This window comes from Chelonia mydas, chromosome 11, assembly GCF_015237465.2.
Source record: "Chelonia mydas isolate rCheMyd1 chromosome 11, rCheMyd1.pri.v2, whole genome shotgun sequence".
Lineage (NCBI taxonomy): Eukaryota > Metazoa > Chordata > Testudines > Cheloniidae > Chelonia > Chelonia mydas.
The window spans coordinates 24,658,584-24,676,514 of record NC_051251.2 but is presented as its reverse complement, the minus strand read 5'-3'; positions in this window follow the sequence as shown (position 1 = coordinate 24,676,514).

Sequence of the window (17,931 nt, the reverse complement as noted above, 5' to 3'; positions counted from 1 at the left end):
GGGCATTTGTCCCATTCGCAAGAGCAAACGGGACAAATGCCCAGTTTTGCCAAAAAAAAAAAAAAAAAAAAAAGTGGGGTGCAACCTCTAGCAGGGCAGAGAGGAACTGCTTGGCCTGAGAGGGTGGGAGGACTTGGGAAAGTGGCTTGGGTCAGGCCAGCCCTATGTGGGTGAGCAGCAGGGGGCCTTGGGTCGGTCCTGCGTGTTTGAGGGAAAAGGGGCTTTGGGCCGCAATGGACGGGCAGCAGGTGGGGGCTTGTGCGGGCCCCACAAGTGGAATAGACGGGGGTGGGGGAGGGCTCAGGCTGGCCCTGCTTGGACAGGAGGCAGGGAGGCCTGGGGGCAGAGTGGGGGCTGAGGCCAGCCCCATGTATTGTCCTGTTTTCCCTTTGGGAAAATATGGTCCCTATCTCCAGCTCCAGTGAATGGCATAGGAATACCAAACTGCCATTTCCAACTACTGAGGCATGGTATTTCTACCATTCTCCAACACGAGGTTATATTTTTCTTGCTATAAGCATATATTGGGGTCCAACTGACACTCTGAAATAAAAGAATTTCAGCACTAGGTTTGGTGTAACTCCCATGGGCTGGAAAGGCAAAGGCAGTTGGGAAGTGTGGAGACACCCTAGGTAGCTCTGTAACTCCCCAGTGGTAAAATTGGTTTGTTCTCTGGCATTGTCCAGGAGATGGACATTTCTCCTAAATAGACTGGACCATTACACAAACAGGCAAGCTTGCACACCTCAGAAGGCTGCATATATTTTTGGCTGTTAAAGCCCTTAAAAAAAGTATAGGAATATTTAATACATATGAAGAACACTAAAAATGCACCACACTTTCACAGGTACTCTCATTATAGGATGAGTTAGTCTATCTAAATTAGAAATACATTAGCAAAGGGATTTGAGCAGACATGTCCATATGGATTAAACAGAGCTGCACTTTGCTTTGCCATTGTGTTTCTTCCCCCTTTCTGCTCCCCCCATCATCATAAGAAGTGACTGAATTTATTTAGTTAAAATCCAAGCTGAACCTAGCGAGAGGATATTTTCATAGTTATCCTTTCTAGTTACTTTCAGTATCACCCTGGATCTGTTTTAGTCCCAGTTATTTCAACTGGTGAAATATAATATATGGATGATGTCCAGGGTCTATGACTTTGGAGTAAATTACTCTAAGGTCTCAAGAGAAGAACCATAACCTTGGGCCCCATTCCAATACTAGTCCTCAAAATCACGCACAATTTTTAATTGTTTATGCTAATCTTCCAAAACCAGCTGTTTCTGAATATTCCTGACCACAAAGATTCATAATTAAAGACACCTGGCTGATGGATCAGCTGTGTTGAAGGTAAGGGTCAGAAGGCCAGGAAAGGTGAAACCTCAGACGGGATCTTCGAAAGTACCTGAGTTAGGAGCATAAGTTAAAATCTCACCACCAATCTCTATAATTAAGTTTTACATCTTGGACAGTTTGTACATTTCAATAAGTGACATACACTAGTATTAGCACTTTGTCACTGTCTTCTTTTGGAAAGTTAGATATATTTAGGTTTCTAAAGCTGAAATCCTGTTTTGTGTGCTCTGGAGAGTATTTTATTTTATTTATTTTTACAAACATGGTATATTTAGGAAAATAACAGGACATCAGTTAGTCACTTTTTAGGTCACATTTGTCTTAGAATGACCCACATATATTTGCTAGATTTGTTTGTAGATAGCACTATGCAGTCATTTCTATTGAAAGCTCTCGAAAGTAATGAGTTATTATAAGTGACATGCTCAAAGAAATAGTTCTGTGACCTTAAAATTTTGAACTAAGATATAATGTACTTTAATGGCTTTTTGGCTTATGTACTTAGCTTATAATGAAATAAAAATCTAGCCATTTATTTTTTAGATTATCTGCATTTCCATTACACATACCAGTATTTCTAAAGTACATTAAGGATGTATATATTTTAAAATATAGACTATTTGGAGTACACACTGAATATTGTTCTTTCTAGAATCTTTTTAATATTCATTTTCATTTCAAGGATTTTACAGTTGTTGCTCTGTTTCTACTATTCAAGTGAAAGCATTACCTATCAGGCATAAACAGCCAAATGTAATGCACCAAAAACATTTTTAACAAAATAATGATTGCTAACTTTGTAGAGCATAAAGTAAATAAGAATGACAATGGAAAGGCCTTATTTACACCTGACAAGGAACATTGAATGAGATCAGAATGTATTACTATGCTCGTTCTGGAGCTCAGATGAACAGCAAATTCACAAACAGAAAACTATATTCAAATGAGGATTAAGGATCTGATTTAAATGGTCAGGAAATGAAGAGAGTTATGGCTAAAATTCAATCCCTAACTCATCCCATCTTTCCTCAGTATTTCAGAGGGCTTGTAAGTAACATCACCCTGTGTTACAATACTTAGTCTTTGGCTGCACTGAAACACAAACTATTAAGTAGAATTGCATTTGATAACCGTTTTAAAACACGGTTGTAGCCATGCTAGTTGGAATTATGGTATAGACTACTACTTTAACAGGCTTTTAAGGTAATTTATTAATATGGTTGTAAAGTGGCATTTTTGTGTAAGTACCTTTTCCCAGTGTAATCTGCCTGATCTTCCTCTTCAGTTAATTCAGGAACGGTACAATTCTGTGTTTCTGCCATTATAATGGCCTCCATGGTAATGAATACAGCATGTGACCATAACTGGGTTGTTGTTTAAAAGCTGGTTCAGTGATAGGAAGGAAACAAACCATCATATTAAATGGCTGATCCTCAGAGTGAAGACAGAGTATTCTTAGGTACTTATGTTGTCCCAGTTACTATAGTTGAAGTCAGTGGGATGGGGCCTAAGTACGGAATGCCTTAGATGTTCATAGGAATCTGAGACTAACCTCTCTAGTTATAGACAGTATTCATGGCCGTCAATACATCTGAAGTATTTGTATGGCGCCCTTTACCATGGTGTCTGAGCATCTCACAATATTTTTATGCGTTTATTCCCTCAACACCATGTGAGTTAGAAAAGTGCTATTATCCCCATATCAGATATGGGGAACTGAGGCACAGGAGAGACTATAGGAAGTCTTTGGAGTAACAGGGAAATGAGCTCAGGTCTCCCAAGTCCCAGGTTGGCATTCTAACTACTGGACTATCTTTCTTCTTTATGACTAATGTTTCCTTGCTAAACATTGTATATCCCTTTCTCAAACAGCTCCACAACCCTAGAGGCAGCTAATTTTTGATAAATATTTTTAATGATTTAAATGTCATTACATATGCTAAAGATTAGTTCAAATTTCATATTTCATGACGGATTCTGCCACCATACAAGACAGGAATTAACTCTTTAAAATCGGATAACAATAAAACTATTTTTTTCTAAATACTAAGTTTTTCTTTAGGACATTTGTATTGCATATTTCTTTCCTGTTTTGTTTCTATAGAATCAACATGGGTCAGTTTAAATTAGTGTGTCACTAATAAACAGGACTTTGGCTTCCAAAGAGAGTTTATTGTAAACTGTACTTTGGATTTCATACTTTCTGCTTGTAATAGAATGTAGCAAATTAGTTTTTGGTTGCCTATACTGTATATTAAAATATTGGGTGTGGATTGCCTTACTTTGCAAGCTCTAACATGAAACACTCCATAAAATAATGTTAATCATTATTCTGTATTCATTTCTCCTAATATTTAATTTACAATAGATTAGTGAAACAACTTCATTACAGGTATTTAGAGTAGATTAGTAAATTCATTTGTGCTGATTGAGTCCACATTGATCTGTGATGATTGCCTCCACAGCACATACATCTGGTATGAGGTTGACCTGACAGAGTATAACTCTGTCTTCCTGTTATAATTGTATAGGCTTACTTCATTGGGTTATGTGTACATTTTTGCAATTGAACGAAAATGGGTCTGTTTTTCACTGTGTGCAATTTAGTCATGCATCAATACATTTTTAATTAAAAGTGTATGACAGGTACAATAGTAGAGCACTCCAAATAATTTTCTAAAGCAGTCTGTTTCCTCAAAGACAGGTAATCATAATCTGTCTCAGTTAGTCTATGAATGTATAATTTTTTATTAAGATATACAATTAAATATCTCAAAACTTTATGCTAAATTGACACATTTTGGTTGTAAATCCTGTACCATGAATATTTCTAGTTTATAATAGCCAAGTGAGGCATTCTTTTTGACAAGACAAAAATGATCTTACAGGACAACTTGATTAGCCCATTTTGTAATAATAGTCAGCATTAGAATAGTGTATACCTAGCTGGCTCTGTGTCAGGGACAGAGCAACAGCCGATGGCTGTGATGAAGTTCAGATCTGGTAATGGCTTCAGCACATCTAGTTCCAAAGTCAGTGGGAGAAAGTTTGTTGTGGAAACTAGTTTGCTGTGTACCCATGTTGACTGATTCATTGGCTGGTACTGACAAAGGTCTTGAGAGAAGACTTACTTCTTGTATACGGGGTTCATGTGGACTCTGTGGGCAAATCCTGATCTGCATTAGAAGAGCTTTGTGCTATACTGCCATTGTAAAGCTGCTCTAATGCCAGTGCAGCCAACCACTGGAGGATTCTCTGAGTGAAGGGGATACCTAGAATGGTGTAAACACACTATAGCCGCTTCTCTCCCCCTCCCTCTCTGAAGCAGATGCCGGGGGTGATTGGTAACAGGGAACCTTAGCTGTTTTAACGGCCTCTCAAGACAGTAGGTAGCTGGTACAAGTTAGAGTAGGCTCTAATCTGCTCTAATCTGTGGTGGGATGCTGGCCCCCTGTCACATGGCTCCAGGGTCAAGGTGGTGCATAGGTGACTTTTAGCCAATTTTGTGTACCCTCTGTCCTGCTGCAGTCCTGAGCACTCCCTGGCTGCAGCTGAAGATCTGGCCTTGGGTGTAGGAGTGGCGATACTGAAGATATGTTTATCAGAAAACAAATATTAGGGAGAACCTTAACCATATAGATGAATGAGCAAAAGCAATCTCAAGATTGTGATGTCCAGGATAAATTAAAATAATTTAAAAATGAGCAAATATTAATATTCCACAGATAAAAATTATGTATTAAATAACATATTAAAACAAAGTGAAGTATAAAAGGCAAAACAGCATGACTAAGAAAATGTCCTCAACAGCTGTTGTTCCACAAAATATGCATTCTTTCTGCAGACAAAAATCATCTCATGGCATCTGTGTAGACTTCCTTATAGCATCAACTTTGGATCCCAAGGCACTGGGTATTAGGGGATAGAACTAGAACAGGTTTTCACCGCAAAGAAACAATTTTCCTACTCTTCCCCCCACCCCAATTTATTTTATCAGATCTTGGGTTTCAGATAGACTGTTTCTTGGGATCAGATCGACTGGGGCTGACAAGTATACAGAGAACACTAGAGCTGTCAGTCACTGGAGCAAGGGTGCCCATAACAGAATAAGTTCTTCCATAGCTGCAAGTGCTCATCTTATGAAAATGAATCTAACTCCTCTCCAGTAGAGACAGTCAGATATTGCTCTATTAACATACTATTGTATATAGGAGCACACAAGGAACCTACTTTCAGAACATAGAATCTGGAGACAATGGTCGCCCAAGATTTCCAGGTTTACTCTCCTTTCTAAAGGGTAGGCTACATCATTGGATCCAGGATTTCAGAGAAAATAAATTCTATCTAACTAGTGAAGGATTCAGAGTAACAGCCGTGTTAGTCTCTAAGGTGCCACAAGTACTCCTTTTCTTTTTAGTGAAGGATGTTTTCCTTCTGAGTCTTGATTTCCTGATCTGTAATGGGTGAGAGGTAGTAAGCAGGGAAGATGAAACAGAGTAGGGGGCACAACCCTTGGCAAGAAGAGGGCATGAGAAAAATATTCCTCTGGAGGTTATCACAATATGGAGTTCCCTTATGCTGAATGCTCTGTCTGCTGAGGTTTGCAGATGCAGTTTATAGTGTTCTGAGAACTGTACAGTATACAGTTGCAGTTTTCAAATTCTCTGGTCTGGAACTGGATTACTTTTCTTCCCTGGATGTAGCAGTTGACCTGGTGGTTTGTACACTGAGTTCCTGAAGGGCTCACAAGCACTTTGCTTCATATTCCCTTTTTTATGCAGTTTGTATCCTCTCTCTGTCTTGCCATCATAGGTTCTCTTTTCTCTGCCTTGAGGATGGTGGAAAACATGGATTGTTTCCTAAAGGTCTGTGCACATCTCTAATAAATCCTAAATACCTTTCTGAAAGCTAATGTGCTATAATTTCTTGCTTAAATTTCAAGCAATATAAGGGGACCCTGCTCTGTCCTGAGACTTGTGAAAGATGGCATTTCCTTTGGATTGAAATTGGAGGGAGATTATAGGGTACCCTTGTTGGGATTCCCTCCAAGACCTATTTCCACTCAGCTTCCCAAGAACTCAGTTCAACCCCAGCCTTTGTCACTTTCCTGAGTGGAAGGTATTTACTCAAGTTGTTGTGAGTGCTTGCCACTTGGTAGTGCACAGGTTATGACAACTAGGAATGTCATATTCATCAAAAAGAATTACAACAAGTTAATGGTAGAGGTGCAAATGCATTACTTGTAAGACGTGTCACGCTAAGTTAAGGCTCCAAGTCAGTCATTTGAAACATATTTGAAAGGCTTTAGTTTCACAGCTACTACATGAAATCTTTTAATAAGGCCTGCGTGGTTGACTGTTTGAAGACACTGGAAGTGTGGAGTTTAGAGCTGATGCCTTTCCTTTTAAAGTAGATGCAGCCAGCACCTTGGAGAGACCATCCTGAAGGAATTAGAGGATGCCAGCAATCTTGGGGTCATCAGTTTATTTCTGCACGAATGTCTGAACTTACTCCAGCTTTTATAATATCATTCAGAAGTAGTGAGACATTTGCATCCCAACAGCAGATTCTAATTTTCAGTGTGAAGGCTTTCCTCGTGTTTGTCTTCCACTGGCAGCCAGACTGCTAGGTTCAGGATCTGCAGTTGCTGGTGCTAGACTTCTCCCTGGGAAAGGAGTTTAGCTTCCCTCAATCTCTGCTTGGCCAATGTAGGGTGATTAGGATAATTCTTGCCTAGTCTCTTTTTATTTTTTGTAGCACATGAGTGAGTGGAGTTTTCGGGGGAGGCGATGTCAGGGATAGTGCACTAACAACAGTTGCTTTTTGGTCATGTTCCATGATGGCATGGATCAGTGTTTTGTGGTTGTGTGCCAATGCAAAATGGTCAGTCTTGCGGCATCCTAGGAACTTTTTCACTCAGACACTATGGTTGTGAATGCCATAAGTTAAATGCCCAAATGTAAAATCTGATTGGTTCAGGAACCATTCTCATGATTGTAGTGACACTGGGGGGCAGAAAAGGGAAAAAATATAATATTCTTTAAAATGTCTTTATTCCAATCTAAAAGCACAAACATTGTTATGCACTAATCATAATTGCATGGTTATTGCGTGACATCATTACAGGGCACAGTTATAGTTGTTTGGAACTGCACGGATTAGACATCCGTACATGTATGGAAGTTTAACCTTAATTCTTGATTTCTTCTGTTTTTAATGTGTGTAATGACACCAGAAGGAAAGAAAAACTCTCTTTATACAGTTTGGGTTTGAACAGTTCACATTTAGTAAGAAAAATTCTCCTTTCCTCCTTTCGTCTTTATTCATTAAACTAAAGATAAAACTGTGTGGTTGCATGAGCATTACATTAGAGTTGAAATTTATGATATACATCTGAGAGGGTAATTTTGGTTAAGGCACTGGGCAGCCTTAAGAAAAAAACTATATTTGCACAAACTGGAACTCAGGAGCTCTGGGTTCAATTCCACACGACGAAATATTTCCTATGTGATCTTAGATAGGTCACTACATCTATATGTGCCTCTATAAAATGGGCATCCTTTCTCTCACCCTTTGTCTGTTGTTTCTCTTTACACAGCAAACTTTTTGGAGCAGAGATTCTCTTACTCTATATATGCAGAGAACTTAGCACAATGGGGTGGCAGTCTTGGTTAGAGCATTCAGACATTGCTGCAATACCAAGGACTAATATAATAATTTTGCTCCTTTTCATTTATTTAAAAAAATGAAAGTTCAATCCTACCAGTTCCACCACAATTTGAGCACTGCCTATTGTACAAAATATCTGCAGGATCATGAGCTTGTTGGCATAAGATATTCCATAATTAGAACTTCTTCGCTCATTCTGCTTCTTCTAACACTTCTGGGTCAAAGGTTCTTTTCAGATTCTTCATGCTAATCTAAAACATCAAAAATATAGACTTGATTTTTAATTGTTTGTAAAGGTATGTTATATATGTATTTCTTCTAGGGACGAATACTATGCAAAAAGGCTTTATCAGACAGTATACAGATAAATGACCGGGTACCTTCTATCAGTGATGTGATAAGTTAGAAATGAGACAGCGGGAGCAAATAATCTATACTTCTAGCAAAACTTTCTTTTTGTCTTTCTGGAATGGAGAGGTATTTTGTGTAGAGACCTCTAAACATGAAAGGACACAGAAAAAAAATTCAAGAAAATCCCTAATTAAATGAATTAGAGTACAGAAGGCAGAAAATTATGTTTCTGTTCTGCCATACTATAGTTCATAACCCCGAGGATGTTGTCTAACCAACAGTCTGTAGTATAAATGAACTCTGACTCTGATAAGTTTGAGACCTAACAGAGAGAGAATGGTGGAAAGTTTCCCAGAAAAGCCTTAGAGAGAATAGTCACAGTTATATAATGTACATAAATAGGATAACAGGAAGAGTGACTTCCTAACTTTTTCTTAGGCATGACAGATCAAACGACAGATGTGATTTCTGTAGCAATGTAAGTTGTGATCTGGAGACAACATAATAACTACTCTCCAAATCTTGTATCCTTTCATAAAGCCTAAGTAAATGGGATTTGCACAGATAACCTCTGCAGAAGCCACAGAGCCTCATCACTACTGCTCTGCAGCTTGCACTCAAGCCTGTGTGTAGTAGTAATCACTACTACTCCTGTTCTTTCTCTGTCTAAAGAATTTTGGTTAGTGGATCCTCACAATTCCCACTCTAGCTCTTCCCCTGGTATGACACATCTCCATGCTATTGCAGATACTGTACAGAGCTCCTGAAAAGCACTGTTCCACAATACACAGGAGCCACTGAATTTACCATTCCAGCCTCCCTGCAACTTGTCCGCCATGCACAGTGTGATCAGAATGGTGTTGCTGCCAGGTTTGGGCAAGAGACGAGCAGGAAAATCATAGCCAGCACTTATTAACTATAACTCATTTATTTATTTAGATTTCATTAAAGGGCTTATCCCGGAAAGGTCTAGGTATATTTACTAATATTTAAAACACACAAAAACGGTTAAATGTTTAAAAATGCACAAAAATACTTTCCAAGCTATACACCAGACTAAAACATACTATCCAACACATCCCAAAACATCCAACAAAATATATGATGGATAGAGCAATTTAGGCCAACTGTGAATGTATTTTGAATGTGAAGTGCCAGTTTTGGTTCAGATGCACATACTGGGATCTATTGACTTAGGAGCCATGCAAAGTGCCTTTGGATGTAGAATATAGCCATTAAATATGCTTTATATTGAATTTGTCATATAACAAAGCATGAAATACACCAAGAGCCTGGAGTTAACTATTTTTGACATTTAGTTTATCATGGAAGAGAATGGTCACTTATCCTTGATTGTCTTCAGCATTACTGGAGGGCTTAGCAATAGTTAAAAATGTGAACTGAAACCAGTGCCTTGGAGGAGGAGGAAACTGCATCACTGCCATTGAAATACCCGTACAAGTCAAGAAAATCAGTTGTTTTCTCTAATCTTCTTCCCTATGGAAACTTTGCTAATGAGATCAATTCTGGAGGCAGTTGCCTTGATCCACAATAGTAAAAGTCCTTCTGTCGGCAGCTAAATAAAGCTGAATAACCTAAAGCTATGTTAAGAATTTGTATTATAATGTAAGGTGAACAGACAACCTGATTTTACTGAGGCAATACCACTACTTAAGAGTGTCATATTATGTTTGGCTGTTAAAAATGGCCTGTAACTCTTCTTTTAATATAGCATCCTTGCTGTCTGTCTCGCTGTGAATTGGAAACTACATCCTTCCTCAATATGACATGTAATTCAAATGAATACCAGATCAAGCTGGTTTGTAAAATCCAGGATAGGCAGAAAGAGAGAGAAATGGAATATCAGCAGAAATAGCTCATTGTCTTTTAACATTCAGGGGACATAGTTGGGAAGATTTTTAAGCTTATTGGGTGCTAATTGCCCATTCAGCCTTTCAGCTTTCCTGGAGCTAAAGATAGAATCTTGGAATCAACAAATCGTTAACATCTTTTAATAAACCCTGTAGCAAATCAGGAACCAGACACTTTATTGTAGATGGAAGAGGTCTGAAAAACAAACCATGGTTTTCTACTCTGAAACTGGTGGACAGACTCTTAGAGAGGAAGGATGGTACAGTAGTTAGGGCATGTGTCTATGACAGGAGAGCTGAGTTCAAGTCTCTGTTCCATCACAGACTTCCTATGTGATCTTGGGCAAGTTACTTAGCCTCCCTTTATCTCAGTTGCTCATCTGGAAAATGGTGATAATACCATTCCCCTACTTCACAGGGGTGTTCTGAGGATAAATATATTGATGGCTGTGGTGCTTGGATACTATGGTAAATGGGGCCATATAAGTAGCTAAAATATATGACAAATGTTTTTTCCACATCATTTTCTAGTCCTGTTGTGCCAGGTGTCAGAATTACTGATTCTTATACATTGCAAATCTTCTATGGTAACATAAGTAGACAAGGAAAGTTATTATATACAGCCTAGCATGTATCAGATAAGGAATAGGAATAAAAACTCTTAATAATCTCACCCCCAGATATATGGTACATTGCAGCACTATGTAGAAACATTTTGAACCTGCTTACTCTGCTCTTCTATACTTACGCGTGAAAAGCTTTCTTTTGCCAATGAGTGAATTGTATGCTGATGAAAAGCATGGACTGCTAGCCACAAGAATTCAGTCCTCCATTTTGCCACAGTGATTACATCATTGGCATTAGCAATGTAATCTTCACCAGTCTGCCCTGCCAGTGGGTTTCAGATCAGTTTTGGGGGACAGATTTGGCGACGAGATAGTTCAGTCTCCTTGATGATTCAGCCCTTGACCTCAATGATAAGTAGAGCTTGTCAGAGGTGGGGAGTTCAGACCATTTTAAAAAAATATATGTAACATTTTTCTTTGAATTATTTTCTATGGAAATTTTCCAACCACTTCTGCTACTGAGCCTGAAAATTAGTGCCCAATATGGAAGCAGCTTCATGATGTGGACAGATGTCCCGTAGGAACTGAACAAAGATCACCAGTTCATTTACAGAGGGCATCAAAGAATAATTGGATGGTGATAGTTTATGGTACTTGCTGTGCTAGGCTAGATCATCTGAACCAGTTAGCTGGAGATGAATATCTATATCTCGTTACCAATAATCCGAGCCAAGAATCACCCTGAGTGGGTGAAGGGTATGGAAAATGCTATTTGCTCCTTTCCAGAAAGAGAAGTTAATGGCCACTGTCTGGGCCTAATCCTCATCTATTGTAAATCTGCACAGCTACACTGAAGTCAATGGCAGAATGCTGACATACATTCACTAAACAGCTGGCCTAAAGTGTCCGTGAATTCAAATTTCACAGGATATAGGGTTTTGGTTTAGATCCATCAGTAATTCAGACTGATGTGGCATTTCTTTGCTTCAGTTCTCTATTTTTCTTTGCTTCTGCTTATGTGATTACTAGTCAGTACTGATTGTTACTTACGAGACTTTAGCAGAAAAAGGAGGCAGTGTAGGTAGGGTGACCAGAGAGCAAGCATGAAAAATCAGGACACTTTTTTTCAGGGGAGGGGTATGTTTGCATATATAAGAAAAAAACCCTAATATCAGGACATCTGCTAACCCTAAGTGCAGGCTTCCAGAGAAAGAAGAGTCATGCATGCAATGTCAATTGAAATAGTCTTCCTGGTCATTTTTTTTAACATGTTACAGTGTAAACACAGAGCTGAACAATTTTATTTTTTGGTGGAATTGGTGGTGGGGCAGCCTGGGAAGAGAAAACATCAGAAGGACTTCTATTTTTTAGGCTTATAATTTCACGGTGTGGGGTTTATTTTATGAATTTTTGAGTGGATGTCCAAAAATTGGAGGTATTCGTGGCATTCTCTGTATATTTTGTAAGGAGTAAATTATATAGTATACATTTACTCATTACGGTAGTATATACTGTAATGAATAATCTCTTTATAATGTTCCCTAGTGTACTTTAACATAGTACAGCACCAGGGAACCTTTCGTGAGCATCGGCTGTGTCTACACAGACCAATTAATTCGCTGTAGAAATCACACCCCTTTAGTGGGCACTGCTGCTCCACGTAGACAATCCCTTGGATACAAGTAACCATTTCGGGTGTTTTTCATTGTTTATTGGATAAACACTTATCTCATTGTATGGATGGTGTTTTATCGGTGTTTATTGATTAAAGCAAAAAATTTAGAAGTCCTAAATATAGGTTGCAAGGACCAAGTGTTTGGTTAAGGATGCACATGAGGATCGGAAAGAGAAAAAAAAATCTTAAAATAGATTAGGAGTAAAGAAGAAACAGTGGATCAGGTAATGAGAAAAGATGATGTATTACTAGGAGTTGCCTTTAAAAGACAGATCCTGTACCAGTTAAAAGAATATGGATGGAATCCTGGCCCAGTTAAAAGTCAGTAGCAGAAATTCTTATTGACAGCAATGGGGTCAGCATTTCAGCCTGCCATTGATTTCAAGAGAGGCAGGATCAGGCCCTTAACACCCATTTTTCTCCATATAGCTCCATAGAGCCAGAATCTGATACCGTTATGCTGATTAATACATTATTCCATTGAAATAAATGGGACTATTTGTAGACTAAGGATTATCAGAATGAAAAAGGGTAGAAGTGAATTCTTATGTAAGGTCTGATGCTGTGAGGTACTGAAAACCCTCCACTCCCATTGAAGTCAACAGGATTTTCACTCAGATCAGTTCTGTGAAGCGAAAGATGCATTATATAGCTATTTTGACATTACACCGAATTTTATTACATTATACAGAGCTACAGAAGGTAGTCAGTTCCTAAATATATCTGTGGGTTGAAAATTAACATGTATGCAATTAAACTACCCAAGTATATATATGAAAGCAGGTAATTGACACCTCATATGTTTGCTAGTTTGTTGCTTGGTAATTGAAAAGCCATTTAAAATAAAAAAAGAGAGCATTTTGCTCTACATTTAGGCACATTTTGTTCCTGTCAGATATGAGCTCACATATTATTACATGACAAAACTCTGAGTAAAATGATACATTTTCCTTTAGATCTAGCTATCTGGCCTCAGCAAGTTTATTCAGGCATTGGAAATCCCTTATTAAATACATTTTTCAAAACTTCCTGCAATACTGTTTATTTATAGATTACAGGGGAGATAATCAGTGCTATCCACTCATATTCTCTCAGTTCTTCCTAATGATACCTAGTCACACTCAGTCATGGTCATGCATACTTTGTTCCACTCATAGTAAATTTCATTCACAGTAAATTTGAATTCACACTTCATAGTCCATCATTTAACTCATTCACATCAGTCACACTAAATCAATACACTTTTTTTTAAATGCCCACTCCTTTCCTTTCATATTTATTCTTAAACATCTGCAACCACACTCATTGGCTCAGCATCTAGCTTTCTATCAACCCCGTTGTTGCTAATTCAAACCATTCCATTATGCAAACATTAATATAGTTAAGGTGATAGTGATACAAAAATACGACAGTATCAGCATTGCCTATCATTTTTGTTGATGGCAACAAACCAGATGTGTTTCTTTATTCAGATTTCAGCATATTTTTGGAGCGCAGAGGTAGATTGTGACATGTGTGTGATATGCATGTGTTAGCCCTTGGTAGTTTATTTTGTTCACCCCTGAGGATGCATAATAATTATAAGACCTTGATGCTACTTTTTCTATATAATTTGAGACTAAAAAAAGTGAAGTTCCGTGAAAACAGTATGGAAGGCTAATTATTGTTTGATGTAAGAAATGCAATATCATGGTGACTAGAACAGAGTTTATTTGTTAAATGGGATTATATAAAAAAGCTTTGCTAACCCTTTTGTATTGATGGAATGTGTGTTCTGGTTTGAGTCCTAAAAGAACAAATGGTGTAACCTTGAACACACAAGTTTTGTCCAGATTCTCTGGTCCAGGCAAGTTGTGCTCAAGCAAGACTGGGTGGTAGGCAAAGGTGTCTTTAAGACATACAGTAGAACCCATTTATCTGAGCCTCCATTATTTGGCTCTCCGTATTAACCAAACCACCTCCCGATAGCCCGAACCCCAGCCGCTTGACACCCAAGCCTCAGCCACCCGGGGCCGACAGCCTGAGCCCTCCCCTCCCATCCCCTGCATCTTAAAATAAGGGATAAAAAGATCTTTGCCCATTCTCCTGATTATCGGAATTTTTGATTATCTGATCTGGTCTCATCTCAATTAGATTGGATAAATGGAGTTCCACTGTAGTGTGCCTTCCCTTACTCACAGTTCTTATCCATCTTAGGATGCTGTTGGTCTCTTGATATAGATTTAGAACACCCTGAAGGCTGCTTTAAATCATACACTGACTACAAATATTCCTCTGGGCCACTGAAGCCACTAGCTAGATCTGCTAGGTTTAAGGCAGCTTTGGGCAAGGAGACCAGTGCAAAGCTGTTCTAACAGACTGGAGATTCCAGCCCAAAACATGGAATTTACTGCAGAACAACTTATTCCTGCTTTCTTTTATATTTGTTGGGCAAAATAACGATTGATATTTGTAGGAAATGTCATAGTGAATACAATATAACAAAATAAAACCCCTCTGCAACATGCTGCTGGGGATATCCAGAGCTGGGAGCCTCCTCTCTACCTCAGCAAAAGTGCGGTTTGCTGGAGATTAGACTGTGTCAGCTTTCTGCCACACCAGTCTGTCTTCCTCACCAGCAAACTCCTCAAGGCTCTCCCAGCCCAAACCTTTCCCAGCTGGTAACAATCAGTAAACTCCAACCCCTGAGCTCCTCAGAGTTGTTTCTCTGCAATGCACAGCTCCTATCACTGTTCATTCAAAGAAGATATTAAGTTCAATGTTTTTTTTTAAGGGTCACTACATTACAGCTTATTAACTTAACTGTGGTAAATACATCCTTCTCTTTAAGCACAGCACAGAGTTTGTTTATAGTAAAAAATAAAACAAGTTGATTAACAACAGGACTTAGGTTAAATGATACCAACTGGCAGGGATACAGGTAAAAATGGTAACAATCAAATAAAAGTGAAAACACGCATAAAAAAGACAAAAATTTAATCTATCAAGATACAGCCTTTGTTTAAGATTTTTTTTTCACCGACAGTCTCCTTTTACTTGCCAGCCTGGCTGGGATCCATCACTCAGATCCAATCTCTTGGTTCTTTTATCTCCTGAGGTGAAGGATAAAGATGGAGTCTCTCTTGTTCTTTTATATCCTCAAAGGGATTGTCTTTGTGTTACAAGTCAGGAAAGCGTCCTGGGGGCTCAACTTGGCTCAGCTTGCTGTGTTTCCCAGGGAGCCTTCCTGCAACCTCCAATGCAACTGAATAGTCCATTGTCACTGGTAACACCTGACACGGTTTGCCAGTGAGCTGGAGGTGTTTGCCTTCCCTTTTGTTGGGGAAAAAAACTGTTCTGTCTCCTTTGTCTGTTTAGTCTCTAAAACATAATATCAGAGAATATCCATAATTTCACCTACAGTGTTACCAACATTTTTCAGTAATATTAATGACCAGTGTGTTATTAGCTTTCCAGTGACACCTATTAGGTATAGATTATAACATTAATGAGCTGGGGTACACTGAGCTGGTCAGGCCAGCTGAAACTCACTGCTACACACTAGGGAGCCCCTGGCCTTCTGATATAGGGATGGTCTTAGGATCACTCTCTCTTCATATAAACTATACACGACATGCCAGTCCACAGAAAAAGAAAGTGATGGAAACAAGGAGGTAGAAAAGAAAATACAAGGGTCTTAATAAAATTCCCAACAGCAAAACTGATCAACAGACAAGCTGCAATTATGAACAGCCGAAGCTAAGTAGGAAAATGGTTCTGAGTAGTTGGAGACTGAAGTGAACTGGCCTGATGTCATGAAGCACAACAAGAGGCATGTCTACTAAGTCAGCCATCAGGTAGGTAAAGGGGAAAGAAGCCTTCTCCCTCAGTGCTGGCCACACAAGCACTTTGAATTGATGAACTCATGTGCGTATTAATGCAGGGGAACATGTTCCAATGGCATTTAATTATAATTACTAATCTGATGATAAGAAGGAGGGTGGAACATGGAGGCGTACCACTTTAAGGGCCAGAGGCCCGGGCCCAGCCATCCCTGGTGACTAAGTGGACACACTTAGGTATGGAGGAGCTATTCTCTTCCAAAGAGCAGTAGGAAGCTGCAGAGAAGAGGAGGACAGTGGCTGGGGGAGCTGCTGAAAATTTGAGCTGAGGGCTCCTGCAGGTTGTAGAAAACAGAAGACTACAGGAGAGTTTGAGGAAACCAGGGAAACAAGACTCCAGCCAAGTAGGGCCAGGAGTGGCATGCCAAAAGCAGGGAATTGACTTGGACTTTGTGGACGTTATTTTGGGACTTTGAATTTTGTTCTGAACTTTTATATTAATTAACCCAGACCCTAAGGAGGGTGTTTGCATGAAGAGAAGCCTCTGTGGAATTTATTAAGGAGTCTTGAACATGGAAAATGGAGGCCGAGCACCCTTTACCATGAGGAGATGCATAGGAGGGGGCTGACCCTGTTGCAGAGGGAAACAAAAATAAATGACAAACACTCAAGGAAAAACAAACCAACCCCATAATGCCGTTTGACATAAATAATCCCTTTCATCTCTCAGAATATTTTTTTCACCCTCACTTTTTTTTTTCTTTTAAAGCCCAGTTCTTTTAAAGAGAGACTTCTGACTCGATGAAAGAAACACCCTTGGACTTTCATTCCTTAGCGTGTGCTTAGCAGATGTTCACCAAAAACAAAGTTTACTCAAACATTTCTGAGGCTGGACTTTGTATATAAAACCTTAGTCTTTTATCAAAGCATAGCAAATTAGTGGCGTTTCTCACCAATATAAATATTTTGTACTGCAATTAGCTGCATGCTACAGTACAGATGCTGGAAAAGGGCACATTTATGCACTACAGTTTGAGTCATGCCTTTACGGTAGCATCCACCCCTATGTATTAGAATGCAACTGCATTTTTATTAGAAATAAATATAGGAATAGTTCCCAAACCTGTTTATTTTCAAAAGTGGTTTGCGGACTAATAGCATGGCCCTAGTGAGTGTCCATTAGCTTTGTTTTATTTATTTATTTGAGTCTGTCTTTGATTTTTCAAAACATTTGGGTCATCCACAGTCTTGAAGTCTCCTTCCAGGAGAAACACTGAAGAATCAAGTGCATCTCTCCTCCTTTTAAAATTCTCCTTCAGGGCAATGCACACACAGAGTGACCCTGGCTTTTGACAAACCTTAGCTGAACAAAATGTAACAAGCCCTGTATATTTTGAGCAGCATTTTCTATTCTGACAGAGACAGCTCAGTAGCATTTGATGTCTGCTTGCTGGTCATAGATAATGGTGCATCTTGGGACCATTGTCATTCCTGTCAATAAGACAGCCTGGGGGGACATGCAACAAAGCTACCTTTTGATTCACCATTTTTCCTTCCTTCCCAAGACATTTGTAAGCCTGTGGTCAGCTAGGTCACTTTATTTCATCCTGATGTGCCTT